Source organism: Phaethon aethereus (genome assembly GCF_964289735.1).
Source record: "Phaethon aethereus genome assembly, chromosome: 2".
Lineage (NCBI taxonomy): Eukaryota > Metazoa > Chordata > Aves > Phaethontiformes > Phaethontidae > Phaethon > Phaethon aethereus.
In genome coordinates, this window is record NC_138582.1 from 8,016,765 (window position 1) to 8,038,231 (window position 21,467).

A 21,467-nucleotide genomic window follows, 5' to 3' on the forward strand; every position below is an offset into this window, starting at 1 on the left:
AGCTGGCTGTGCTATTTTCCTGGGGTGGTGATGGGGTTGTGGGGAGTGATTACAATCTTCAGTGGTCCCATGACTTCAGACTCACTAAAATATATTAACCAGAAGTGTCTCCTGTTACAATGAAATCAACTTGATGTTTTGTAGGTTAAAGTAATGTTAAAGTAATACATGATGTAAAACTACTCCAAAATGTAGACATTTCTACAAAGCAAATGTTTGGATTTTTTACTTGAATAAAAACTCGTGGAGTAAACCTCAGTTTGCAAATGTGATCATCAGCTAAATCTTACCATTTCAATCTATCGGAGGTCGGGCATTTGAAGTTGGGAGGGGACACAGCCAGGACAGCTGACCCCAGCGGACCAAAGGGGTATTCCATACCATACTGCGTCACGCTCAGCATATAAAACCGGGGGAGGAAGAAGAAAGCAGGGAGACGTTCAAAGTGATGGCATTTTCTTTTCCCAAGAAACCATTACATGTGATGCAGCCCTGCTGCCCAGGAGATGGCTGAACCCCTGCCTGCCCGTGGGGAGTGGGGAATGAATTCCTTGGTTTGCTTTGCTTGTGTGCGCGGCTTTTGCTTTACCTATTAAACTGTCTTTATCCCAACCCATGAGTTTCCTCACTTTTACTCTTCCAATTCTCTCCCCCGTCCCACCGTGGGGGAGTGAGCGAGTGGCTGCGTGGGGCTCAGTTGCCAGCTGGGGTTAAACCACGACACTCCTACAGTCCGTGAACTAATAGCAGGCTCAGTACATTGGCAGGAACAGCAAACGAACTCATACACACTAAATTTGCTTAACTAAATTAAATGCATAGCAATGTTAAGAGAACTGAGTTAAGGGCCTTCAGAAAAAGTAAAGAAGGGAAAAAAAATATATAGTTTTGTTTCCTGGGGGAAAAAAAAGAGAAGACTTAAAGGGAGACTTCAGGAAAGAAAAACCTTTTAAATATAATGTGCATATGCACTGAACACGTCATGCTTTTAACACATAATCTGGATTTTCTGTTGCTTGGAGGGTGGGCAGGGATAAGTCTGTGAAGGACATGTACTAGATGAAAATAGAAAGCTTTCAGAGATTTAACCATGCAGTAGAGGGAAGAAAATGCCCTTCAGTTTTTTTCTTCTCAATAATACAAGTCTGAGAAACACGAAGTGGCAGAGAAGCACTTGGATAGAAAATGCACGGTAATTACCTAGGCTTTGAGATTCCACGGAGGTTTTTTGCAGGGATGAATTCTCCAGTTTCACTGTTGTGACTGAAAGCAAAATTTATCCCTAAATATTAGCGATACTAGTGTGGCAGCCACTGTCGCCTCTGATTGCCTAACTTCACTGCCCTGAGCCAGAGGGAGAAAATACCCTTGATACTGCCTCAGCTTGGACTGATCCTGCAGAAATTCCTCAGGAAGGTAAATCCAAAGGGATCGGAATTTTTTCCGCTGATCATAATTTTCCCACAGCTTCTGCAACTTTTTTTTTTTCTTCTCGTCGAGCGGATCTGCCCTGTAGAGCGGAGGGAGAAATGGTCCACACCCCTGCTCCAAGTGCCTCAGCACCTCTGCAGGAGAAGTGCTGGCAGCCAGGTTTGTCTCTGGACTCCCGGGTTTCTCACTTCTCCCGCCTGCTCTCTGGGGCTCCTGCAGCTGGAATTACTCTGCCTCCAGCGGGACTTTTTCCAACCGCAGGAAGTCACTATAGCAAAGCGATAGAAAATCCGGCTGCACCAATAATATCCCCCATTTTCCCCAGGGCTGAAGGCTGGTGGCTCCTTTATATAACTTACCCCGTCTCTTCCTCTCTGCTCAGATTTCTGTTTTCGTCCCATCAGCCTTGCCTTGAAGCGAGAGCAGATTTAGCCATAGACTTCCATGGACAAGCAGAAACATCGGCAATAGAAACCTAGAAATCTGTTCTTCCACCTGATTGTGAAAGTTGTGAGCTCTTCCAGGCTGTCATCTCTGGAGGTTGGCCAATTTTCAACCTGGATCTATGAAATGTATTTATGAAATCATTTGCATGTAGCTTGTTTGGAAGAGTATTCTGACACGTAGCTCTTCTCCCAGTTCCACAAAGTGGTGAAATGAAAGAAGATGAAATCTAGATTTAACAAATTAAAATTTCACCCAGTGTAAGCAATTCCGTGTTGAATGCAGCGAGCTCTTGCCAAGTTTTTAATAAAACAGTCGCTTTCACCTGACATTTATTTCTTGAATAAAGCCATACTTGAAATCAGTATGTCTTCATGCTGAAATTGTTAGCAAACTGAAAATAGACAGAAAAGTTTGGCCTTTCCAGCAGGACAGCAACACAGAATTTATTAACAAGAGCAAGGCAGGACAAAAAGAAATAGTACGTGTATTCCTTTAAATTAAGGGGATTACTGTAATGGGACATCTGGTACTTTAAAGTGCAGATTGCAAAGTCACTATGCTCTATCGTTTTAATCCCCAGAAGTAAATGCTTCTGTCCAGCTTCCTTTCCTGTATTAGTTATTCTCCTGCTTCTTGTCCTTGTATATGGGAAGAACAGATCCAAGGACAAAATGTTGAGAAGCAATTTGATTTTGTAGACACTTTGCCAGGCTCTATCCCCAGAACTTCTGTGGATGGGGGAGAGGAGCGAGGCTATGCTGTATGGCTAAATCACATGCTGTAACATCTCAGCTTCAGTTCAACATGACATGACTTCGAGCAGACGCAGAATTTTGTATGGGAACACTTAAATAACCGAGAACATCTAAAGCAGAGCAGAACAAAATCAGGCAGTGAAGGGTAAATGCCTACAGGCAGGCCAAATCTACAGAAGAAAGAAAATTGCAAAGCTGTATATTCTACATAACAAAAGAAATGTGGTGAAGGCTGGCTAAACTTATACCAGTTTTGGGTAGGAGATAACAATTATTGCCATCGTAATCCTGGATAATTCTTCAGTATAATTATCAGCCTCACCGAAGTTTATTATACAGGTGGTGGCTGGACATTTGTGAAGCCTGGATAGTTGCTGGCCTCTGGATCAGGAGAGCGTTCCGCTTTTTTTTGTTTGTTTTAATCTGTTGTTTCAAAAAGCAGATTATTTCCTATTTTAATTTTAGAAAGGACTCTTGAGAACGGATAAATAATGTCACTCTGGGCTGATCGTCCATATTTATCTTTGAAAAAAATGTTTTGCGTTTTATTGCAAAAAAAGACAGATTTATAATACTGATTACTATGTTTATATCTAAACATTTTTTCTGCTAAACATGCATTTGCTGTATAAGAGAACAACCATCTGTGAACTTCTGAATTTCATTAAACAGATGATAAGTGTTTAGTGATAATGATTTCATTAAACAAATGCTAGTATTTTGTTTTCCACAGGATTAATACATTTCATAGACAAGAAATATCATAAACTAGTACAGACTTAAACAATTTGCAAACTGGAAATAGTCCCAAAACTACATCATTTGTTTAGTCGATTCAGATTAATTAAGAACAACCAGTTACACATCTTAATTATTCTTAAAAATTCCTCTGAAGTTAAACAAGAGACAAACATAGGGTTTTTTGTAACTTTTGCTATTTATTTTGGAAATGACTCGCACTGTTTTTAACATCACTTTGTGTGACTATGATTTTTTTTAAACACAATTATTCCCTCACAAGTATTTAACCGAAAGATTTCTTTATGTCTTTCAGTAAAAGATTTCAGCAGAAAGGTTTTAAAGCAGTCTGGAAGTCATTTTGATGTACAGTTAAAAAACAAATGTTTTGCCTTTACTTATCATAGCTGTTCAGGCGGCAGAGAGGGTCTAACTGGGACATCAAAACAGAGATATTCACTCAGTGAGCAAAACCAAAGGTGGGCACTAGCAGCTTGAAGTGCTGTAGTGGACTCCCAGCGCGGAGCAAGAGCTGACAAAGAGCATCACCCCGCACAGGGAAGAGGGAACCATGAAGGCTTGAATGGTTTCCTACTGGTTTCTGTTGCCCACGTTTGCAGAATCCATTTCTCTATCTGCCATTATGTAGCTGCTGACAGCAGCAGCGACAGTGTGAGATGACCTTTCTTCCCTTCCTTTGACTTCCAGCTCTTCTCTCATTTGCAAAAACCTGAGTAGGAAATATCTACATGCCTTCCTCTCCTCCTTGCACTGTCCCCCTGAGAGCATCTCTCTAAGAACTGATGAGTAAAACAGCTGATTTTTTTGTTTTTGTTTACATCTTCGCAGGGTTTCCAGCCAGTTCCACCTTTATTCTAACTTATAGCACATTTTTTTGTTATTAGTCAGTAGTACATGACCCTGCATTCAGTACAGGTGAGTATCGCCCCATTTCTAGTGTGGCCGAACTCAGACAAACCACCGCTCCTCTGGATCCACGCAGTCCTGATCTGTTCTTGTCAGAACTTTAGGTCAATGGAGAATTTCAGTAACTTTTTTATGCTGTGTTCAGTAATTGAAATATTGATGGAAAGTCTGGTGGAACTTTGGAGAACTTCCCTAATAGCTTCTCTTCAGCCTGACACCTCCCTGCTGGAGTGCAGTTGGTTATCAGCTCTCCTTAGATAAATCCCGTCCCACTTTACAGATGTTACACCGATTCTCCATTTTTCTACCTCGCTAGTGTTTTTCCTTGTGGCACCACATCTAATGCCCTAGTTAATTCAGAGAGATTTCATCTACTGCATTTCCTTTGTCTGGGTAATCAGTTATGCTATGAAACGGAGATATCTGATTATTCGAGCATTATCTACCCTTGGCAAACTATTTAGCATTTCATCTCATTTTATGTTTACCTCATGTAATTAACGTTCCTCAAAATTTTTTTTATCCTATCATAATATTGAAGCCAAAGCTTTGGAGCGTAACTTATTCCAATGTTTCCCTTTTCCCTCACTCGAAGATGAACTGTTCTCCAGGTATGCTGACATAAACTCTTCCTTGTCTTTCAGCACATCTACATCTGACAGACCTCCTGGAGTCTAGGGAATGGGGCGGCCCAGCCTGGCCGCTTGACTTCCTTCCAGCTCAGAGATGGGACTTTCCTCTTCCATACCCTCTCATCATCCCTCTGCCCTATGCTCAGCGCCTTCTTCTCGACGGGAAATGAACACTCTTCCCAGGGGGCCACAAAAAGCTTGGAGAAATGCTTTGTCTAGTGCTCACTGGGATGACTCCCAGTTCTTCTTTACAGCTCTCTCCGTAGCTGTAGAGGAAGACGGTGCTATTCTTCTTTATGGAAACAGGCCATTCTCTACATCCAGTCAAAGTAATCGCAGACAGCATTTTGACTGTGGAAGCACAGAGGACTTCACAGGCTTAGATGAAAGTAGTTAGTTAAGGTTTATATAATTCTTGCTTGAATTCATTATACATGCATGGATACATGAATCTTGCAACAACTTCTCTAACTATGTATTTTGGTACCTAAGGAATACCATTCTGCAGAGATAAAAGCCCAAACCCAGCAGACCCTTGTATCAGAAATTCTTATCTAATTTTCAACATCTATCAAAGGATAATTACCTTCCTCCTCTCACCCCCCACTGTTTTAACAAGGAGTTAAAGTTAACTTCTTTTTCTTGCAGAAGATGCAACAAAAGTTTGAGATCCAGTTAACCCTGACTGGTAATCCCAGTTCCCTCATTGGCTCATACTTGGATTCTCATCAGGTCGTTCACCTCAGCATTTTTAAGGGTCTCTGACAGGCTACTTGCCTTCACTTCTTATCTCTGAGTGTCTAATGTAAGAAACCAAGAGCTCTGTTTCAATGGTCCAAAGCCGTGTTACTGTGAGGTCAAAGTGATGGGGTTGAGAGGATGCCAGGCTCCTGGCTGCCAGCTTATGCCCACTGTGGGATGTCCTGTTCAGAAACCCTGGGTGTACACATGCACTAAATAACAGTAGTAACAGAAGTAACGTGACACACTGCTGTCTGGAGCGTTACAATTTACCATACTTTCACGGATCAGATGAATGAAGGAAAGATAGGAAATTATCGCTCTGCGGGAGCCTGAATCAATCCCTCCCCATTCTCTACCGTACCTGGAAACATTTGGTTCTTCCAAGTAATCTTTAATCAGATAGGTCACGCTATTAAAGTCGATGGTTCCTTCTGTGAATAAGGACTACTCAGCAGGCTACACATTTGCTGGACTGGTTTCTAAGTCTTAAAATGCTTAGAGAAAACACAGAATGCTTGTATAAATTCTTGTTGCCGTACTTCACATTTTACTACAGAGTGAAATTTTATTGCTAGTGGCATTTATTAGGAAAAAAAAAGGGGGGGGAGAGAAATATGAGCAGGACCCAGATGGCATTGTGCTTTTTACATAATTGCAAAATACTTACGTTACAGGCTATTTTCATTACGTACTAATCAAACTTGTGTAATCCTGTCAATGCACGGTCAGTATGATTATCACATCTGTTTAACAAAAAGTTGAATAACTATCATAAAGAAAAATAGATAAATCAACGGTTGTCTCAACAGAGACACCAAAGTGAAAGAGGTCCTGCCGCAGATGTAGTTGTCAGCATACAAGAAGTCAGGATGACTTGTAGCATCCGTGTGAAATACTCCGGAGAAAAGCAAGCGGTACGACAACAATCAGACAAGATCACAGGAGCAGTTAAGCCAGCTAGCAAAGATTTTACCATGTCCCTTGTGAACATCTGAAAGTAGCTGTGCTTCCTTTCTTTGCCGTGCAGAGAACAATAATACCTGAGAGCATCTTTGTTAGATGTGATTTGGACATGAGCCGGCAAATCTGAATTTCTGGGACACAAAGAAAGAATCAAAATATAACAGGAACAGTAGGAGACAGGCAGACTGTTCCTGCAGCATCCCAGAAAAAGACATCACCGATTTAGCACCACGGGCTGCGCAGGGCACAAAGGAGACTCACAGTTCAAACCTTGCAGCGGCTGCACAAACGGGCACTGAAACTGCAAAGTGCTGCTCTAGGATCGGTGTGTCACAGGACGGAGGCAGCGTCGGTGGCGACAGCAGCAATGGTTACGATCACCACGCAAAACCGCTACCGTCACCCTCAAATCAAGAAAAACGGGTACGGCTACAGCCTGTAAAAGCCTGCATGAAGATTTTGCCTTGAATCTTGTTGATGGGCTGCACGCAGACTCTAGTGACCGTCGTTGAAATCTGACATCTGAGAAGGATGACTGCTTGTGAGAAGGAATGATGACTGTCCCCTTACTTAGACCGTGGGGCTTTGTAACTGTGGGTCAGAACAGCCTCCAGCTTCAAACTTTCAGTTTTCAGATGATCTGCTGCAAAACCCTGAAGTGACCACCCTGGGGAGGGACATCCCCTGCGTCCCTGCGATTTGGCGTCCGCTGGTCACGGGGCAGGAGCGGATCCCAGGAGCTCTCGGTGCAGCTGGAGCGATGGCAGGCAGCTCTGGCACCCCGACTCCATGGCAGAATCAAAGCAGCCGCCTCTCCGGTTTCCGCCTGCACTGCCTGTGTGCCAGGGTGGCAGTTTTGGGTGGAACCATTGATAATCTCATCGCTCCTCTGCATACTGCTGTCGCTCAAATCCAGCCAGCCTAAGCCACGCCAGCCTCATAAAGCCCTGAAGCCCAGGTGGCCTTAAACCACCAGGCTGCACTGCTAAGCAGTCAGGACCACGTTGGCCTCTTGCATAATCCCCCAAGGCATCAAATTTCTGCCTGTTGACGTTCACATGCTGCTCAGGTCCTCACCTATAGATGAAGCCCTGAAGTAGGATTTCCAAAGGCTTTTACTTCTGAGCGCAGCCAAGATCTTACAGAAGAAACACCTGGAGCCCAGCCGTTGTCTACTTTCTAGTGTGGTCACTGTGCCAATGTGTGATGCGGGAGGTGTGGATCCAGTCTTTCATTCTCCAGAGATCTTTTAACCCACACTCCATGCAAGGAGCCGACCACAAGGCTACTGGATACTCTGGTGCCAATTTCTTATCTTTAGTTTTGGTGCCCTTCCACACTTTTAGGAATGAGTATTTTTATAGCGCAGTGAAGTAGTCTAATTATTTGTGTATAGATCTGGGCTTTCTTATTTTCTGGGTTATGAAAGTTTTGTTATTTTTGATGAGTAGAAAAAGGAGAAGGAAAATGCATGGATATTATCTGGAGGACTTTGGTAGCTTCCTGTTGAGGATTCCAATAATCTCTTTCACTGACTTTTTGGGAGAGTTTGAAGAGGTCAATGCTTCATTGTTCATATGCTTTTAAAAGACAGAGGGCGACAGCATGAAGATCTGTGCTGAAGACAATTTTTTGATAAAATCAAATGTGTTTTTATTTGATTTTTGATAAAATCTGATGTGTTACCAACTATTGATAGTTCTGAAAATCTCCAGTGTGAGTATTCTCAACGATGCCTGAACTTGAAATTTGGGTACAGGAGGCGACTTTGGCAATACATAGAGATTAAAAAAAATTTCCCAACCTGAGAAAAGTCTACTGAGTATTGATTCTACATAAAGCACTTATACATTAAGTCACAAAAGAATACCACGGCAACAATGAAAGAAAAAAGATCAAACTATTCATTATAAAAGACAAATCATATGCTGTCTTTATTGCAAGCTTTATAATCTCTTTGCTCCCTGTTACAGCATCATAATACACAATCTTGGTTGAAGCACCATGGAACTATTATTTTTCCTCCTATATAAAAGCCATTGACTTGCAGGAAAATTTCACTGAGAAAATGTATTCCATATATAAGCAAAAGAAAATACTGCTTTTTAAAACAGGGGCTTCGGCACATAGGCAAACAGATACAAAATATTTAATGCATAGCCAGCCATAAAATGAACACTTACAGCTAGGGAACAAAGCGTCAAAGCAGAGGAAAATCACTAGAGGTCAACTGCATGCAGCAAAAAAAATGAAGAATTGCTACAAAATATTAGCACCTTCCTCTAGACTTGCTGCTTCTACTTCCACACCTCTCTCTTGGATTACAGCCATGTGCTAGTCCTTAACTATAGGGCATCACTATTTTATTGCCTTTGTACTTAGAGCAACCTGCCACCTTAAAAGTCTTCAAGCTCTTTCACACACGTAAAAGTGGCTATTGTTAAAAACTTCTTTTACTTTATATTTCTGTTCTTTACAGTTCCTAGAAGTCCCGTCTCTCCTCACATAGTCAATTCTATTGAGTTTCCAATACCAGGTCCATAAGTCAGTTGGACTCCAGTTAATAAGGATTTTCCAGGTATGATGCCCTAGGATTTCCCAGAGCTGGATGCAGCACTGCAGGGGGGTCTCACCAGAGTGCAGTAGAGGGGCAGAATCCCCTCCCTCGCCCTGCTCGCCACATTGCTTTGGATGCAGCCCAGGAGACAGTTGGCCTTCTGGGCTGCAAGCGTACATTGCCAGCTCATGTCCAGCTTTTCATCCACCAGGACCCCCAAGTCCTTCTCAGCAGGTCTGCTCTCAGTCCCTTCATTCTCCACCCTCTGTTGATACTGGGGGTTGCCCTGACCCAGGTGCAGGACCCTGCACTTGGCCTTGTTGAACCTCATGAGTTTCACACAGGCCCATTCCTCGAGCTTGTCCAGGTCCCTCTGGATGACATCCCATCCCTCAGGTGTGTCAACCACACCACTCAGCTTGGTGTCATCTGCAAACTTGCTGAGGGTGCAATCCATCCCACTGTCTGTGTCACTGATGAAGATATTAAAGAGTACTGGTCATTTGTTGCCGATCTCCATCTGGACATTGAGCCATTGACCACTACCCTCTGGTTGTGACCATCCAACCAATTCCTCATCCACCCAACAGTCCACCCATCAAATTAATCTCTCTCCCATTAAGAGAGAAGGATGTTGTGGGGGACCATGTCAAAGGTCTTACAGAAGTCCAGATAGACGACATCAGTAGCTCTTCCCTTGTCCACTGATGTGGTCACTCCATCCCAGAAGGCCACTGGTTGGTCAGGCAGGACTTGCCCTTGGTGAAGCCATGCTGGCTGTCTTGAATCACCTCTCTGCCCCCCATGTGCCTTAGCAGAGCTTCTAGGAGGATCTGTTCCATAGTCTTCCCAGGCACAGAGGTGAGGCTGACAGGTCAGTAGTTCCCAGCATCCTCCTTGTTACCCTTTTAAAAAGTGGGTGTAATGTTTCCCTTTTTCCAGTCACCAGGGACTTCCCCTGACTGCTGGGACTTTTCCAATACCATTGAGAGTGGTTTGGCAACTATATCAGCCAATTCCCTCAGGAATCTGGGATGCATCTCGTCAGGTCCCATAGAGTTATGTATGTCTAGGTAAATATATATATCAAATATATATATTATATATAATATATTCTTACATATTATAAGATTCTTTAATATTCTTATATACTATTCTTATAATCTTTTATATCTATTTTATATATATATATATAAAATTTATGTGAATCCCACCCTGTCTCTAAATAAGGCAATCTATGGCCAAATGGTTTTAAGGTAATCAGTCCTTTTCTTTTTAGCATAGTCTTGCAATATGTCCTATAGGGAAATTGTCTTCAGCAGACATACTGTGCTGGTGGGACTTTCCAGTGCTCTGTGTTAGATGACATACTCAGTTGGACCATGCATAGCTAATCTAGAGAAGATGTGGCTGGTAAAGCTGTTAAACCGAGGCCAGATCTTATAGATGAGCATAGCCCCTAGTAGACTCCTCAGTTCTGGAAACACAGCCGAAGAGAAGGTCACCCACCTCTTTAAGAGCACAGCTAAGCCATCTTTGTGCCTGGGAACTGCAAGTCTTCATTCTTTGGGAACTGGATGAATGGGGCAGGGAGGCACAGTTAACATGTTCTGCCCACGGATATATAACTGTTCTTCAAACCTTCAAGCTTGCTGTTGACTACCCAAGAAAATGGTCATGACAAAATGACCAGGCTATTTTCACATACTCTGATTATTACCTTTACAAGTTACAGGAAAGACACATTGACAGGAAGTTTCATATTACAGTTAAGCAATATAATTTTCTCTTTATTGTTTCCCCTATTTTTTGCACTTCTGTTTTTGCAATTAGCTTGATTAAATTTACCCCCATGATCTTATTTTATTCTTGGATGTTTAATAGCAGGTTTAAAAAAAATATCACAGCTGATCATAGGGCAAAGAATTGCTGTGGTTTTTATTAGTTTCTTTTTTCTTTAGAAGTTACAGCTGTACAACTTTAAACACTACATAAAACACCCAAATTACTCCAAAATGGTGTAATAATATAACACAAAAAAATGCTGCCCTAAATTAAAATTTACATCTATTCTTGCCTCTGTGTGCTGATCCATTTTTAAAGCACTTGCAAGATTTGTTGTTATTCTGGGGCTAGAAAATAGACTCCAGTACTCTTGTGGAAGGACACATTTTATTCCTGCTGGTTGATGAATCAGTAGTATTTAATGAGAGAAAAGGAATTAAGTTCTGTCACATAAATAAATAATAAAAATAATGTCTTCTTTGGGGAACTGCAGGTCAGTTAATTTCTTTACATTTATCAAAGTGGTCACTTCCTCCCTTTTTTTCTTACTGAAATATTTTTTGGACTAACCCTGATGTGTTATTAGATCGTTCTGTGAGATCCTAAATTGTCTATATAATGTGAAAATCAGGTCTTCTCAAAGGGAAGTTTAATTCATACTCGATTTGTTATGGTTTTTCCACTGTTTATGTTGCAGGAGAGCTGAGACCTCAGTGCGAAGCACTGTACCTTTTCCTCATTAGCTATGTCTTATTTATAAAGTCATAGAATCATAGAATCATTAAGGTTGGAAAAGACCTCTAAGATCATCATGTCCAACCGTCAAAAAAGCAACAAGTAGGTGTCACAGTCAATAGAAAGGCACAAGTAAGAGAAAGCAATGGAGCAGGATGAAAGCTGTATGTTCAGACTCATCATGACTCATCTTTTTTACATTCACGCAGAATTCAGTAAATTAATGTCAGATATATAGTACGAGAGAGATACAAACATCTGAATATCCTTGTCTTCTGACCAGTCCTGGTAAATTGTTACAGGAAACACAAGTGGAGGGCATTCTTGAAGAGACTTTGAAGAGGGACTTGAAAGAGGGATGGACTTTAGAGATTATTCCTGCGTTGTAGGTTAGACATAAAGAGTCTTGTTGAAAAGCATATAAGGGGTTCTATAGGAGAGTGGTGTGAACAGGAGAGACCTGGGAAGAAGGAGGACATGAAAACATACAAGGGCAAGTGCAACCGTTCTTGTACAGGTAAAGATGCAGAGATAACCTCCATTTGATGTCAGAGACTCACAGGGGGATTGTGACAGGACTCAAGAACATAGGTGTGATGCCTATAAAAAGCCAACAGTATATGAGAGACCAGTAACATTCAGGAAATCAGGGATGAAATCCAAACTAGCATCCTTTCTTCAATGCACATGGAAAGGATGGCTTGAGTAAGAAGCCAAAGCAACCCATCTTGCTTTAGGTACATTTAGTTGCTAGCAAGGGGAGAAGTACCACAGATGAAGGTTAGTGGAAGAGATATGCCGAGGATCGAGAAGCATGCTTGCGGGCAGTAGTCAAAACTGATTGAGTAAAATCAGGCCCAATGAGCTGAGCTCCTGAGGACTCCACAGAAGTGAGAAAGCAGAAAAGTAAAATAGTAAAATCTACAAAATGGAAAGAGTAAAAGTATGAGCAGAAAAGAAGGAGGAGGAACCTGGAGCTACAAGCTATTCACTTAGCCAGAAAAAGTCTGATTTTTAAGGAATAATGTGGCTGACAGCATGAAATGTCTGAGGGGTTAAGGCAGATGAGAAGAAAATAGAGACTTGAGTTTTGTTATGACTAAGAGCTCTGTGAAGACCTTGAACAGCAGAGCAGAAAGAAGGAGCCACAAACAGAAATGGTCCAGAATCCAGAAGGAGCTCAACACCCCCTATAAATGCAAACAGATCTGCCTATCACAAATTTTATTTATCCCATGGAGTCTTACAGTACAATAACAGTATTTTAAAAATAGTATTTCACGACCAAGAAAAGCACCACAGTGGGTTCTTGCCTGAGAATACAGCCAGACTCTCTAACATTTGCAGGAGATATCCCAAGGTCATTTCTAGCACTCAGAGACTGGGCACTTCCAGTCTCTGCCTTCTGACTTCAGCTCGTGTTTCAGTGACATCCTCTGTTGCTTTGGGTAATGGTAAGTGGCAGAGTGGCCAGGAGCTCCTGCCTCCTCCCGCGCAGGGGACTCCATGCGCTTCGTCTAATTACGTGTTGGGGGCTTCTACGCTGTCCCTTGAAGCGAGAGTACATCAGAAGTCAATTGTCCATTCTAATCAGATTTAGCCAGAATATATGCTACGTGAAGTTTCAAGTGACTGGAATTAGCTTAGGCACAGTAAACATTTCAGGTCTAATCTGATCATTTTAAGTGAAAACTAGTGAGCTTTAACTGTAGGGAAGAAAAAGGCATGCTATAATCGATAAGCAAGGCATGATCTGAGAGAGGGGACCAGTATGTCCGATTAATCATATACCAGATGATCAGATTTATGATATGAAGCAAATTAATCACATGCTTTAAAAAAATTGGGGTTTATACTATACAAACCTTAACCACAGCCTTTGCTGTGGTAATTTGATTGGTGAAGATTTCCTCTGAGACAGCAATGGGATACATTTACAGCTGAAACATATACAAAACATATTCATCATTCTTTTCTATCAGCTGTTGTATTAATGCCTTCCTGGGCACTTTTGCTTGAAGCTTATTCTCTCGTGACTAGGCTGTACTTTCTCAGTGCTCACACATGAATGAGAAGATGCAACGTGGACTCCACTGGATTTTAATTTCTCAACACAAATCATCTTCATCACAGTAATAAAACCAAGTTTTGTTTCCAGATTGATTTCATTTTTTTCTTTCCTTTGTTACTACAGTGTCTCCTCGTATGCAGTTTTTAGAAGCACTTTTGCAGAGATATTGATTCTTTTCTTACATGAAACACCAGTTTTCATGGTACAAACCTGTACTCTCTTCCCTCGTTGTAATGGTGCTTTCAGGGAAAGGGAAAAAAGAGGGAAGGGAATGCCCTTTTCTAATATAATTTTTTAAAAAAATCTGATGTATGGACACCCTATTAAAGGTCTTTTAGGTTTGTTGTTGCTGTTGTCATTGTTGTTATTTAACACAGGTTGTATTTCTGTATGGAATGACCTCAATATTTCACTTCCCAAAGAAAGGCCAGAGCTGTACTCTGTGAACGGGTACAGGCTAGCAATTTAAGAACAATTTTCCTAGATACTATGCATTTTGCAAAGGGGACGTTTCAACAAACCCCAAAACAACCTTTCAATAAAACCAAATACAATCCTTAATAGGAATCAAGTAGCAAAAACTCTGTCATCTGCTGGAGACAGAGTGGATCTTTGTGTTCAAGTTCAGGTAAGTAGAAACTGGTTTTTTTCTTAACTAAATAATGTAAGTTAATGAGGCAGAGAGAAGGAAGAGATCAAGAAATTGAACAATTTGTTCCATATCTATAAAAAAACAGTTCTCTGAATCTTCCAACAGCAGCCCTTTTGGCTTGCTTTTAGTATACATTTCTCTATGTTATTCAGCCAGGATGGAAGTCAACAAACCCTTTCCTCCTGAATGCTCTGTAACAAACCAAAAAATAAACAGACAAACCGACAGAACAGTTGGGAAGCCTCTCAGGCATTGTAGCATTCATGGCAGATAGCATCCACTTGGGTGTCTACTTCACTGCCGGGACAGCCACGTTATGAAGGAAGGGGTGTATTAGCCTGATGTGGTCCTGGTACTGCATTTGTGCCAGTGGCTTCCTCACAGACATCATGCAAAACTCGGGGATAAAGTTCAGTTCTCAGAGTGGGTTGTTCCTGTTTTCTCTGCTTAGTATCTGCTTCTGCTTTTTCACAAATCGCTTTAGATTTGTCAGTATCTCTTTAAAGATACTGTTATTTAGTACTGTGATTTAAGTCCCAATTTGATAAAAGCTGAAACTCGTACTAAGTGAAGAATAAACCATGGTCAGAACATTCTTTGCCAAAAAGTAGCATCTCCTAACAACAACAAGAAATGTTATTATCCATCTCTCACAGGGAAGGAGCAGAGGCCCAGGCAGATTAAGTGGTCTATCCAAGATTGCACAAGATGCCTCTACGACAGCCAAAACTGAACCAAAGGGATACCATGGTCCAGGAACTACCCCTTTTTTCCATTCTCTATTGCCTGGACCAAGTTCATCCATGCTTTAGTCCCCTTACACTACATAATCTTACCCATTTTAGTCATGTATATATTCTTATCTCTTCACATTCTCCTGTACCAATTCAAAATACTGCTGTAAAAATTATTTTCCTGCTACGGCATTTTTGACCATAACATTTTCCTCCCCAGTTCTCTTTTTGAGCTTCCCCTTCTCAGTCGCATCAAGCATATCTTCTTCCTCCATTTTCAAGGTTCTTCACAGCCCACACCTTATCCATCCTCTACCAGGATGGCAGCTCCCCCCTACCCATGCCAGACGTGAGACGTCCAGGCCCCTGTTCATTTAGGGGTGTCTCTCTCAAAATTCCCAAAGCCATTTCATTTCCCACCTTCAAATCCCACCTTCAAATTCCTCCGGTGTGTATGATAGGCTTGGCGCTGCTGGGCTGCAGTTGTGCTGAGACCAGGACCAACCGCAGAGACCAATGCATTGGCTCCTTCTGCTCTCCCATCTGTCTGCATCTCTTGCTTTCCACTGGAAGCTCTTTGGGCACAGACCACACTGCTGTCCCATGGTGGTAAAGCACCTAAAACAAGAGGGCCATGGCTCATGAGAGTGGCATCTCTCTTTAAAAAGCAGTAGAAATCATACCAGCAATTAATTTGGTCAGTAACACCAGAACCAAAAGCCATAAATCACTGCCACTGAGACAACCCAAGCCAAGCACAGCGAAAAACCTACTGAACATCTTTAATATATTGCCATTCCATGAATTCCACGCAGTGCAGGTTTTGCCTTTTTGAGACAGCATTGCAGTATTGGCTTGTGTTCAATATCACATCCTTTCTAACCTCCAAATACTTCTGTGTGGTACTGCTGGTGCAATCACTCATTTGAGGGATGATCTATTTGACTGCTGAGTATTCTAACAATAAGATAGCTTGTGGAAATAGAAGCCTGGCCAAAAGATTTCTCTTCTGAAGGCATCCTTTGCCAATAAGCATCAGCAAAAGCTGTCCTGACAGGGCAGATACATGCATGTTGCTCTCTGACTCCGATACATCCAAAATTAAGTTGCCAACTTCAGTGCTGGAGTTCAAACTATGTATAGGGGTCAGTTCAATGGCAGTGATGTTACAGCACTATAGCACATAGGACCTGTCATTCCTCCATGAGTTTTTTCCCCAAGTCAGACATATAAAATCACTGACATTAATTTAATGAGTTGGTTTTCAGGAGATTAGTCTCACCATGAGTTGGATTTTTCTGAACATATGGAGACCCAGTCTGGCTATGAAGTATGTAAAAGGATGGTGGAGATTTGGGAATGCAGACTTTTTGGGTCGAGTGAATCTTGTGTTAAGTACTTTAACTCTTCATAGCACTATTGGGACTGGTCGTTTGTTGTTTGATTTTGTAGATTTTTAACCTATGGCAATGCCAGTCACTGCAGTTAACTGTAGTTTAAGTCTGTAACAAGGCAGAATGGAGGCCAGGGTGTGTATATTTATAAGAAATACGATTTATAGGGAAAAAAATGAAACAATGGGAGCAGCCAGATCTTGGAACTTATGTAGGCTAATGCTGAAGTTAGTAATTTCTTTCAGCAACACAGGAAACTCTTAGGCACAAAACATATTTGCTATCTGTGTGTGTGTGAACTTCTGAAATCAGGGCCCACTGAACTTGAATTTCAGGGATAAAAATCTCAGAGGCATCCATGTGAGTAAGAAGCCTTAAATAAAGAGAGGGGATTTGTTATTTTTTTTTTACCATTTTAGAGCTCAATCCATGGAAGGAGCTAGGTGTCTGACTGCTGCATAACCGCCATCATAGAATTTAGGCTAAGCAGCTCCTCTGTTGCTAACCAAATTCTGAAGGACCTGAAAATCTCATTTTTTGGTAGTAACATTGCCCAGGATCAGACATCATTTGCCCATTGTGAATAACTAGTGTCTATCTCATCACTGTTCTTTAAGTTCTCAATGAAGACATTATTATACCACCAACTCTGTTACCTGCGAGACCCATCTTCAAAGGCATTTTAGGGGGTGAGCAGGCTTGTTGTACAGAACTTTTTACCCCACAGTCTACTGATTAGAAAAATACTAAACTTCGGAGATTCAGCATCATCTCTGCCCTCTGCCTATGAGATCTCTAACTCTTAGGAAAGAACCTGAACCACAACTGGAAGAAAGTGTATTTGGGGGAAGCCTTTACAATCTCCATCCCTCCTGTTAGAGCTCATTCCCTTTTTAAGTAGTTGCGTAATTATTGAGGAGGAGGAGTAGCTATTCATTGCAGCAAGCATTAGCATTCAGTTTCTTTCTCTTCCCAATTGGTGACTCAGCCTCTGCATTTGCAGAATCGTTCTCATGAGCTTTATCTCTTGGTAGTCCAATAAATAAGAATTCTGATCAAAGTGAAAACAGCTTAAATGGGAGAACTGTAAAACCTCTTTCTCCAGGCTCCAGAGTCCCCCTTCAGGTCCTTTCTTGCTTACTAAGCCATGGAGTCTTATGGCAAAGGTAGCAATGAATGTCCACATGTGGAAGGGGAACATGAGGCTGGACCATCCATGAGACTGATGATTGTTTAACCATGGGGGAGAAGGAAGACACATCAGAATTTCTCAGGACAGTCTGATTTAGGTGTCCAGATCCCTAAAGCCTGCAGTTAGTTATATGCTTAGTCCTGGTGGGCATGGCTCACCCCAATGCTGTTCTTGGGATTTTTTGTTGACTGCAAGGGGCATGAGGAGTGACAGGTCTCAATCCAAGATTCTTGGGATCCTCTGAAACAACTGACTCGCTGCCTGGTAAAAGCAATTTCAGCACCAGATGCTGTGTTAAAGCTGTCTCACTTTGGATATATTTTCTGAAGCTTCACATTGTACAAGTTTTAGATTAGTTCTACCTCTGTGTCAAATGTTTCACAGTCACTGAAGTCATACAGTAATGTATGCTTTAAAGCCAGTGGTCATAAAACATTACATTTTTCAATCTTGCAAATAGATGCAATTCCATGTACTTCAATGGGCCACACATTTTTTGACAAAGAATTTGTCCCTTCAATGCTAAAAAGCGTTCAGGTATCATGTAGACATGACACCAGGCATACAGCTGACACCACTGATTTTTTATCTTCCAGTTTATTTGATGCTTTTATAATAAAATATAAATGATTCTTAAGCAATATGCTTTCAACCAGCAGAAAGCTAGGGGATTGGTGGAAGAGCTCAGGTGGGACAAGATAAAAAGCTTACAATGATCTCCTCTAACTTCTTATTCCCTGAATCTACAGAAAAATGGTGTAAGTTAAAGTCTTACTCACAGCCATAACGTAAAATCAAAAGGGCCATTGAGTATCTTTTATTAAACACAAGGAAAGCCATTTCAAAAGGGAGAGGGTAAGTCTTCTGCAAGCTCACCACAGGCTCCCATTACAAGGTAGTTAACCAATTATTTTTATTTCAGCATAGATGATAATTAATCAAGTCTATTGTTCAAGTGTGCTGAAACCTGGCCATTTTCAGCGGTTTTGCAAGACTTGAAAAAGATTGCCTGCACAACCTGCTATCTTTTCAGTGCGTACCAGCAAAAGTATCTGTTACCTCAATGAGGAAGCTGTTAGACCCGTCTCTGCTGTTTGTCAGGATAATTCAATTGATGTTCTACCTAGAACCCTGCAGGACCACAGCTGCTGCAGTGGATAGACCTTCGTTAAGCCTTAAGTTACTGATTTAACAAGGTGCGCTAATGAAACGAGGCTTTAATGAGGTGCTTTTAACTAGGCTCAATGTATTTTCCTCTTCATCTCAGCCCTACATTTCCTGAACTTTTTTACAATATAGCTTAGCAAATCCCTTCATTTTTCAACTAAAAATGACCCTTGATATCTCATTTAATAGATGAACGTATAATATTCAGCTATCCAAATTAACTTCAACAGTGGCTGTGGCCTTTCTCTAAGCAGCAACTACTCACCAGGCTAAGAAACATGATACTGGACTGGAGGGCCTTTAGCTTGACTCACTGGTAGTTCACATGTCCCCTGCTCACAAATTAAGTTTAAAATTATACCTCTGACATGTCTCCTCTTCCGCAGTGCCGTGTTGTAGCATTTAGGAAGTCGTGTCACTTTTTTAATGGCAAATATTAAAATCATCTTCTCTGTCAATAGTTTGCCAGAAATCAACATGTTTGTTTATCAGCTACTCAGTTTGATCCAGATTCACAGAGTCATTAGCAGTGATAATGACAAATTGCCCTATGTGACTGGGATGTGAGCCGAAACCTCAAATAATAGCGAAGCAGTACACAGATCACCCAGCATAACTACCTTACTTGAAAGCTACTCTAATTTTATAAAGCAAGTTGTCAAATCGATGTCTCTGCTGTCAAACAAAAATATATTTTTAAAGGAATGCCTCAAAAATCCATAGAGGAAACACAAGTGCAGCACGACATTTGTTTGATTTCATTCCTCAGGCAATGCCGTAAAAATTGATCAGACCACATTTAATGGAGAAATCATTAGAAGTCTAATTCAGCCAACTCCAGAAATATTTATGAAAAGCAGTTAAAAACCACTGATATGATACAGAAGGATACTTGTTGTAGTATTATTAATAGCTAGGAAGACACAGCTTCAACGTATGATTTCTACAGGAACTCTGTGATGCATTTCCAGCAGCTTTTGTACAATGACTTGTTATTAAAACATCACAATCTTCCAAATTGCTGTTAGCTAAAGATGGGTTTTGTATGACTTGATATTTATCCATTTTGACCTTTAATGCCTTTTACAGTAATTGTTGATCCAGTAAAAATCTACTTTATCTGTCTTGCCCTAGTGGAAATGAGACTGCAAGCTTTCACTAGTCAGCCCTATGGCAGTTTATTACTTAATGTCATGTTTTTATTTAACTCATTCTCCCCCATATGTTGGTCCTCCCTGGTCTGGAATGTACTGCACTGCATGATTTGCATGTAAATGCCCAACGGTAATTAAACTTGCTGATGAATAGCGATTGCCATTCTCTAATACCACAGGTCTATGTGAAATCATCTCAACCGGGAAGCAAGAACTTTCTAGTCAATATTATTTTTAGCTCTTTGAAGGTCCTTCTTGGTGCTCCGCATGTGTGTTTCAATTACTTTTTTCCTCTCCTATCCTTCATTAAAAATTTTACACATCCTTGCAAAAAAATCAAATTAATTAACATCTAAAAGTTAACATTTTAAACTTCGTACTTTCATCTCTTTTTCCTAGCTCTACACAACCAGGCAGAGCCCTTGGTACTGGGAGAGAAAATGGCCATTAATTAGCAGGAATTTTATGCAAATGGGGATTTTCCATTTTGATTTTTCCGAAGGGCAAAGTACCTCCATGCACATTTCTCTTAGTGACCCAGGGATGCCAGACATCCAAGCGTGCAACTTGCTTCAGACTGCACATAGCAGCTGTTACTGCTTTGTTCAGAGAAATCTCAGCTGTGATAGAGCTTTGCAGCCCTCTGGAGGAACTGCAGCCATGGTCTGCAGTGCTGGATGCTGGGATATTCCAAATGTCCCTATTTTATATCCTCAGTGCTAAGAGAAAAAAACAGGAAGCATGCACCAAACCTAAGTTTGAGGGCTGGTGACTGGAAGGTGGCCTATCAAACCATCTTCCTGGAGTAACGGAGATGTAAGTTCCTGGAGCAGGAACATTGAGACAGAGAAGGCTGAGCAGATACATGGCCATCATGGTATTGCATGCCCCGGATTGCGTGTGTTGCATAGGGTGGTGAAAATAAGACATGTCTCTCTTCCTTCCCGCACACCATAAATCCCTTAATCCTTGATTTAATCCTAGGGCTGGCAGATCATTTATTAATGAACTTCTTCCAATATTTCTTGACAAACCTGAAGGAAAGACAAAATGGATGGCTTCCCTTACCTGAATAACACTGGTGATTTTGACAAAAATATTTTCTAAAAATAAATACGGTGTGGGAAATGCTTCCTCAAATGCGTCGAGAAACTTGCCTTTCATCCTCTCCCCCTTTCATGATTCCATATCAAGTGAAGGCAGCCATTTTTGTCCACTACCTTTGCAGAGCAACAGGTATCTATGCTCACATGGAGCACTACTGAGCTCTACAGTTTGGTTAGAAATGCAAATCCTCAGAGGCCAACAGTTGCCTACAGGGTGACAGAGAGGGTCACGTATCCCTGACCAGGAATCTGGGACTGTTGAGAGTCTCTGAGATAGCCCAAG